This window comes from Dama dama, chromosome 32 (assembly GCF_033118175.1).
Source record: "Dama dama isolate Ldn47 chromosome 32, ASM3311817v1, whole genome shotgun sequence".
In the NCBI taxonomy this organism is placed as follows: Eukaryota; Metazoa; Chordata; class Mammalia; order Artiodactyla; family Cervidae; genus Dama; species Dama dama.
In genome coordinates, this window is record NC_083712.1 from 39,433,450 (window position 1) to 39,441,421 (window position 7,972).

Sequence of the window (7,972 nt, forward strand, 5' to 3'; positions counted from 1 at the left end):
AGTTGAATATATAAAGAGCTTAGCATAATTTCTGGCACACAGTATAATATACATAGCTATATAAATGCTATGTTTATCATCATTGAACTGTCTGGCACACTTTTTTCCTCTGCTCATTCTCCCAATATAGTTACATCACCATTTTTGGTTAGATCAATATTAAGTATTTACATTATGACTTTGTAAATATTATTCCCAGCTAAGCCACATAGAGTCATATAATTATGTTTCCTTTCTCATTCAACCTTTTGTTTTCCCTGGAATTAATGCTTTTCTATCTCTTTTTGTATTCCATTTAGTGTTCTATGTACCTATTATTAATGCATCCACAAAATCTCCTGTCAATACATTCAAATACAGGTATTCTCCTCTTGGGTTCGTTATTTTCCTTGGCAACCCTCCTGGAGCTTTTGCAGCTCTCCTGTTCCCGTCTGGACTGGTCACTCAGCAGCCTGAGTCATAGTTCTGGCCTGTGGTTGGGACATTCTGCATGCATGCTCAGTTGCGACTCCATGGACTGTAGGCCTCCAGGCTCCTCTGTCCATGGGATTTCCCAGGCAAGAATACTGGAGCGGGCTGCCATGCCCTCCTCCAGGGGATCTTCCCAACCCAACGATCGAACCCGAGTCTCCTGCATCTCCTGCATTGGCAGGGCTTCCCAGGTGGTTTAGTGGTAAAGAGTCTGCCTGGTAAAGAATGCGGGGGATTTTAGGGCATTATTCTTTTCTGTGTGATCAAAGTTTGATCACAGGCACTTTCATGTTCCAGTCCCCCAGAGGGAAAAAGACAAGGTTTTTATGGAAAGGCCAGGAAGTGGCAATACGTTGCTTACGTGTGCGTCCACTGGCACAACCTGACCCTACCAGCATCACCTGAGAACATCACAAGTTCTCAGGTGATGCTGGTAGGATCACCCTGCAAGGACCACTACTGTCAGAAGTGGCAGAAGAACAAGACAGAAAGAATATGGCTCCCTGAATGACTAAGTGAAGCAGAGTTGCCCTGCAGACCTGGAGAACTAACCTGAGACCGTTCTGTGAGGAAGAAGGAAAAAAGCTTGTCTTCATTAGCCATTAAATTCTTTTTGAATCTCTTTTTGAGTCTCCTGTCACCACTTCTTGGTCTCCTTTTCTTACTCCCCTGTTTTATCAAAGCACATCCACCAAAAGTTTTCTGAGAAAAGAAGGTAAATGTCTTGAGACATTGAATGTCTGAAACTGTTTTTAAAAGCGTGCACTTGATTTATAGTTTAGTTGGGTATAGAGTTCAGGGTTCAAACCATTTCCCTCAGAATTTCTTTATTGTCTTCAATTGCTATTTTAATTCTCAGGTTTTTTTTAAGTGACTTTGAAAATTTTCTTTTTAGCAACACTTGTGATTTTTTTTTAAAATTTCTGATGATATGAAATTTTAGAATCGTGTGTTTGGGCATGTCTTTTCTTGCTTACTGTCCTGTCCTTCAGTTCAGGCTCAGTATTAATTTTTGAATGATTTCCTCCTATTTGTTTTCTTGTTTCACACTTTGTAGCATGTCTTAAACCACTGTCTCAAAATTTTCTAAGCTTTACATCTTCTTTAGCTTTTTCTTTTTGTTCCATTTTTTGGAAGGTGAAAAGTTTTTTTTCTCATATATTTAACTGCTGGAGGCATTTTCTTGCTTTGTAAGTCTTTAAAACAAAAATCTTTTGGCAGTGAAGCATGTGGGATCTTAGTCTATCCCCGCTTAGCCCTCCCCCGCTCCCCCAAAGCTGAATCCATGCCCTCTGCATTGGAAACATGAAGTCTTGACCACTGCACCAACAGGGACCTCCTGAGACTGTTATTCTTATTTCAAGGATGCAGTGTTTTCTCTTTTTTAGAGCCTTTCTTTTGTGTCCTGCCTTGTTTTTTTCTGAGTTCTTCTTTTTGGCTAGTTTGTTTTGTTTTGGTGTGTTTCTTGTTAGGAGCTTTTCTCAAATGTCTATTGCTCTTTTTTTTTTTTTGCATGGTGGGAGGGTGCCTGTCTCCCCACACAGGGAGAGGCTTCACCATGGCTTATGCAGGAAACTGACATTTCCTTGGGGGAAACTCCCTAATCTTTTCTCTTGGATCTGTAAGTGTCTCGTAGAATTTTCCAGCCTCCTGTCTGGGGTGGAGGTGGGGCAGTGTGTGAGCTTTTGCTGCTGGCATTCTGGGAGTTGAGCTGGGGAAAGGGCTGGGAAACTTACCTTTCGGCCGGTGATGTCAACTTTCCCTTAAATACTCTCCTTTCGCTAAGATGCCTCACCCTGCCCTCAGCAGTACCTGATGTTCCTGAAAGAGAACTGGTCTGGTTCAGCTTCTCTTGATGGTAAATCTGCTTCTCAGGCTCAAAGAGGGGCTTTGGAGCGTCCAGATGCTTCTTTAAGATCAGTCATTCATTTTAAGTCATAGCGTAGAAGTTAGTTTCCTCTAGTCCACTAAGTCAGTTATCACTTGTCTGGTCTGCCTCTCAGTTTTCAGAATTTTGATCGCATCTTTTGGTTATTGTCATCCTCTTCCACTCTCTTTTTCACTGTGGATTTATGCTTCTTCTTCTTCTTCTTCTTCTTTTTTTTTTAAGTTCTTTAATGTCATTTTACTGGATTTAAGAAAGGAACAGACATAATAAACATCTGCCCATCTTTTATTTCAGGCCTCTATTCTTTTAAGTAAAAATGAAAACATCAGAATCTCTTAATCACTCAAATTGTATTAGTGTTTGTATTAGTGTGGGAGGATTGTATTTTTTTTCTCTTTTCCCAATTTTCTGTAATGTGTTTATATTCTTTTTAGAATGTTTTAATTGCATTTCTTTTGATCTAGTTCTGGGAATTCGTCCCAGGGCAACAACCAAAAATGTGTGCAAGAAAGCTCTACGAGGTGGCTCCTCACTGGGTGTTTATAATGTCAAACAATGGAAACAGCATAACTGTCTGACAATAGGAGGTTGTTTAAACACTTCAGGCTACATTCATGTAAGGGAATACTTGGAACCCATTAAAAATGATGTTGTGGGAGACTAATGATGTGTAAAAGTGTTCATAATGTATCAGAAGTTTAAAAACAATTACCAAAACAAAAAAATAAAAACTAAAAACATTTACCAAAACAGTATGTAAGGTGTGTGTGTGTGTGTGTGTGTGTGTGGTGTGTGTGTGTGTGTGTGTGTGTGTGTGTGTGTGTGTGCCCTTGCTCAGTCATGTCCGACTCTTTATGGACTGTAGCTGCCAGGCTCCTCTGTCCATGGGATTCTCCAGGCAAGAATACTAGAGTGGGCTGCCATTTCCTCCTCCAGGGAATCTTCCTGACCCAGGGATCGAACCCCTGCCTCTTACATCTCCAGCATTATAGGTGAATTCTTTACTGCTGAGCCACCAGGGAAGCCCATGTAAAGTATGGTTCTTTTTTTTTCTAAAAAGAGTTCGTGAATGTATGTATACATTAACACTATGGCAATGATCTATGTGTATTTAACAATGCTTATAATAATAGTATTATTGAGCACTTACTGCTTGGCTGCTAATCTTCTGAGCCTGTTAGGTAGATTGCCTTAGTTCATTCTCACAATGCTTATATATGAGGCTAATATTATTCCTCTTTTCATTTTACTGATGAAAAAGCTAAAGCCTAGAGAGTTCATGATAATTCACCAAGGGCACACAGAGCCGTTATTCACACCTAGACCTGCTGACCCCAGAGTCTGTCTGGTTGATCATCATCCTTTTTGTAACAAAATATTAAAAGACATGTCCAGTGAGTTTGATTTTCTTTGTGTGTTTAGGGAGTGAGGAAAAGGCTGAAGAAATATGAAGGGGGTTGAAAAGGTTGATCTTTTTTGCAGTGTTTCCCTTGCAAATGATCAGTGGAAAAACACCTCTCTCCCCATTGGTTAGATTTTGTTTGTGACATCTGGGGTTTAAACATCTGTCTCTAATGTATGTTTAGGGACAGAACTTTTGTGTGCTTGTTGCATACCATTAGATGATCAGTCCTTTGAGGGCATAAGCTATCTACTTTAAGTCAGATTCTATTAGAAAGCAAACCCTGCAGATCAAAACCACAAAACAATACCACCTCACATCTGTTAGAATGGCTGTCCTGAAAAAGACAAGAGATAGATAAGTGTTGTCGAGGGTGTGGATGCGCAGGAACTCTTTGTTTAGTGCTGGTGGTTACTGTAGCCATCACGGAAAATAGTGTGGAGAGTCTTCAAAGAACTAAGAATAGAACTACCGAGTTTGATCCCTGGGTCAGGAAGATCCCCTGGAGAAGAAAATGGCAACCCACTCCAGCCTTCTTGCCTGGAAAATCCCATGGATGGAGGAGCCTACAGTACGGCGGGCTACAGTCCATAGGGTCGCAAAGAGTCAGATGCAACTGAGCTACTTCACTTTCACATGATCCAACAGTTCTACTTCTGGATAGCTATCTGAAAGAAATAAAACCACTACCCGTATCCCTGTGTTTGCTGCGGCATTACTGACAAAGTGTCCACCGTCAGGCGAGTGGATAGAGAAGTTGTGGTACATGTGTACAAAGGGATACCATTCAGCCATGAGAATGAAATCTTGCCATTTGCAGCAACGTGGATGGACTTGGAGGGCTTTATGCTAAGTGAAATAAGTCAGACAGAAAAAGACAAATACAGTATGGTCTTACTTACACGTAGACTCTGAAAAAGCCAAACTCACAGAAGGAGAGAGTAGAACGGTGGTTGTAAGGGAAATGAGGTGTTGGTCAAAGGGTACAGACCTTCAGTTATGAGGTGAATAAGTTTAGAGATCTAAGGTACAGCCTGCGGCCTATTGTTCACAGCCCTGTACATTTGAAAGTTGCTACAAGTAGAGCCTTGAGAGGGAGGGGCACCGTAGGGAGAGGAAATTAAGGAGAACAAACTATTATGCCTAAAAGAAGCTGTTAGGATATATTGTGCAATATGAGGAATATAGTGAATATTTTATAATAGCTATAAATGGAGCACAGCCTTTAAAAATTGTGAATCTCTATATTGAAAACCTACAATTCATATAAATTGCACTTCAATTTTTTTTTTTAAGTAGCGCTTTAGTGTTCTCACCATAACAACAATAACATGGAAATTATGCGACATGAAAGATGTCTCATTGTGGAACCTCATTGTGGTGACCATTTTACAGGGCTGAGGTGTTTCTGATCATCACATTGTACACATTAAAATCACACAAGGTTGTAGGTCAATTATATCTCAAGAAAGCTGGAAAAAGAAAAAGAAGAAAGCAGATCCTGTAATGAGAAAACCAAGTCACAAAAAGACAAGAAAACACTCCTTATTTGGGGAATATACTGTTGGCCAAAGTTCCAGAATTTACTTAGTTATAGTAGAATTTGGCTTTCTTTCTTTCTTTTTAATTTATTTGGCTGCACCAGGTCTTAGTTCCGGCATGTGAGCTCTTAGCTGTGGCATGTAGGATCTAGTTCCTGACCAGGGATGCAACCTGGGCCCCCTGCATTGGGAGCTTGGCGTCTTAGCCACTGGACCACCAGGGAAATCCCATGGCTTTCCTTTGGCATGTGTTTTTCTGTCACACCTAGTACCGAGTGGTTTACAGGCTCTCACGAAAGGCTCTTGGCCTGCTAATTAGTTGTCCTAACCAATAATCTGAGAAACCAATGCCCCTGTGCCCACTTCCTCCCCTTAAGGTTTCCATGTAGAGTCTCGGACTCGGGAAGCTGGGTTCACTGCCCCTGTGGTGCTTTAGTCACGGACGGGCCCTCCCGGGAATGTCTGTGAGATGCTGGTACCTGCGGTCCTCTCAGCCAACGCCGCAGGTCCAGCCCGAGTCTGATGAAAGGTCCTGCTGATTTATGTAGCCCCCGCTCCCGCCCTCCCATCCTCACCCTGTGCTGCTTGAACTAGGTCATTACGATGCAGCAGGTGTTCAATACTGTTTTGCCATAAAACGAAAGGGGCTTAAAGTGTTCAGTGATAATGCGTTCCTATATCAGAGTATTTATGAAAGAGTCAAGATTGTCTGGTTTGGCCCCAGGCCCAATATATGCTCTTCTCCAGATTCCACACATAAAAAAACGTGTTTTTTATGCTCTTTCTTTCTTTTTTAAATGTCCCTTCTGCACCGGTTGCCTCTGATTAATATCCCTGTGCTCTCTTAGACCCTGAAAGTCGTGTAGTTTTGCCAGGACACTTTAACAATAAGGTGATTTATGGAGCAATTCATTGGAGCCAGGGGGCAAAGTAATGTAACAAAGTATTTTTCACCGGCCTTTTCCCTCAGTCCCCACAAAGGCAAAACCCACTGGTAGGAGAAGCTGAGGCTCAGAAGACACAGGAACCGAGGTACCTTCACAGAAAGAACAAAAGACATACATTTCCGAAGGCTGTTTTGAATAAGCCAGCATGGCAGGGACCCATTTACCCCAGGTGAACCCAAGCGGGCAGGGGAAGGGGGGAGCTGTTGTTCTCTTCACTGGGATTTCGGCCCAAGATGTTGATGTGGCTACTTAGACAGGTCCGCAGCAGACAGCGCTTGGTGGTACCACTACCTTATTTCGCCAGAATCGGGATGAATACAGCTTCCCTCCCTCATCACCGACTCTCGTCTGATCCGCTGCTGAGGTGCAGACTAGAATCACGTCCGTAGGACCCACTGGTGTGTACTGATGACACGGCACAGGGCAAGTGCCCTTCTTCCGCTCCGCAGAGCTGACAGCCCGTCTCAGAGCCCTGTTAGGAATCACCAGGAGACGTAAAAGGGAAGTTCCGCTTGTTAGGGATCACTTCCTCCTGCAGCATCGCTGCTCGCCTAGTGGACTGCAAGCAACCAGCCCAGGTTGTACAGAAATGAGGCTTCCAACAGCCTCCTGAGTTATTGGGCAGCTCAGTGCAACGGAGGCTTGATCATTAACCCCAGTAAATGCCTCGGGCGGTCTCTGAGCCTACCGGTCTCCTTGCTCCAGCTGGGCTGAGCAGCTGCTCACGGAGTTCTGCTCCGCACTTGACGCATGACTCATCCGACCAAGATTTTTCCTTGCTGACTCCTTGACTTCCTAGACCATAAAGAGGAGGATTTGAGGAGAGCCTCTAAATCAGTCAGTCAGTGACTAACTCTTGGTTAAACAACTACCCTGTGTCTAGCATCAGACTTGCTGCTATGGCCCCTTACAGATAAAAAGGAGACATGGTCCCTTCTCATCAGATGCCTGCAGCCTAGTGGGGGAAACTAGATAAGTACCCGTAATGATAAAGAGAAAAGGATAAAGTGTGAGCTGTATAGCGTTGAGTTTAAATGCAACTGAAGTTTGGTTGGTTGGTATACATTAGGTTCATGGGCAGGAAAGGGATGGAAATACTGGAAGTCAAAATGCAGGTCACTTAAAATTCACAAAGTTTTCTACATTGTAATAAGGTTGGGAAGAGCAAGTGAAGAGAGGGTATTGTGGGCTGAATTGTCTTTCCTTCTGGCTGTTTAACAGGTGTCCTCTGGATGTGGGGCTCGCCAGAAATTTCATCATGTGGTACCCATCCTCCAACATGGCCCCAGGGACCACTGCCTCTGCATGTTCATAATCTCATGTGGCTCTATCTCACACTGTCCCAGGGCAGGAATGAGTGACCAGTAGAATATAGCATAAGTAATGCTATGCTACTTTTGAGATTGTTGTTTAGTCGCTAAGTCGTGTCTGACTCTTTGCGACCCCATTGACTGCAACACACCAGGCTTCCCTGTCCTTCATTATCTCCCGGAGTTCACTCAAGCTCGTGTCCACTGAGTTGGTGATGCCATTCAGCCAGGTCATCCTCTGTCACCCCTTTGTCTTCCTGCCCTCAATCTTTCCCAGAGATTAGATTTAAAAAAAATACTGTGACTTTCATCTCTCTCTTTCCCTCCCATGTTCTCTGGGTGAAGCCAGCTTCCATGTCACGAGCTGTCCTATGGAAAAGCTCACAGGGCCAGGAACTGAGACTTTTTACGAA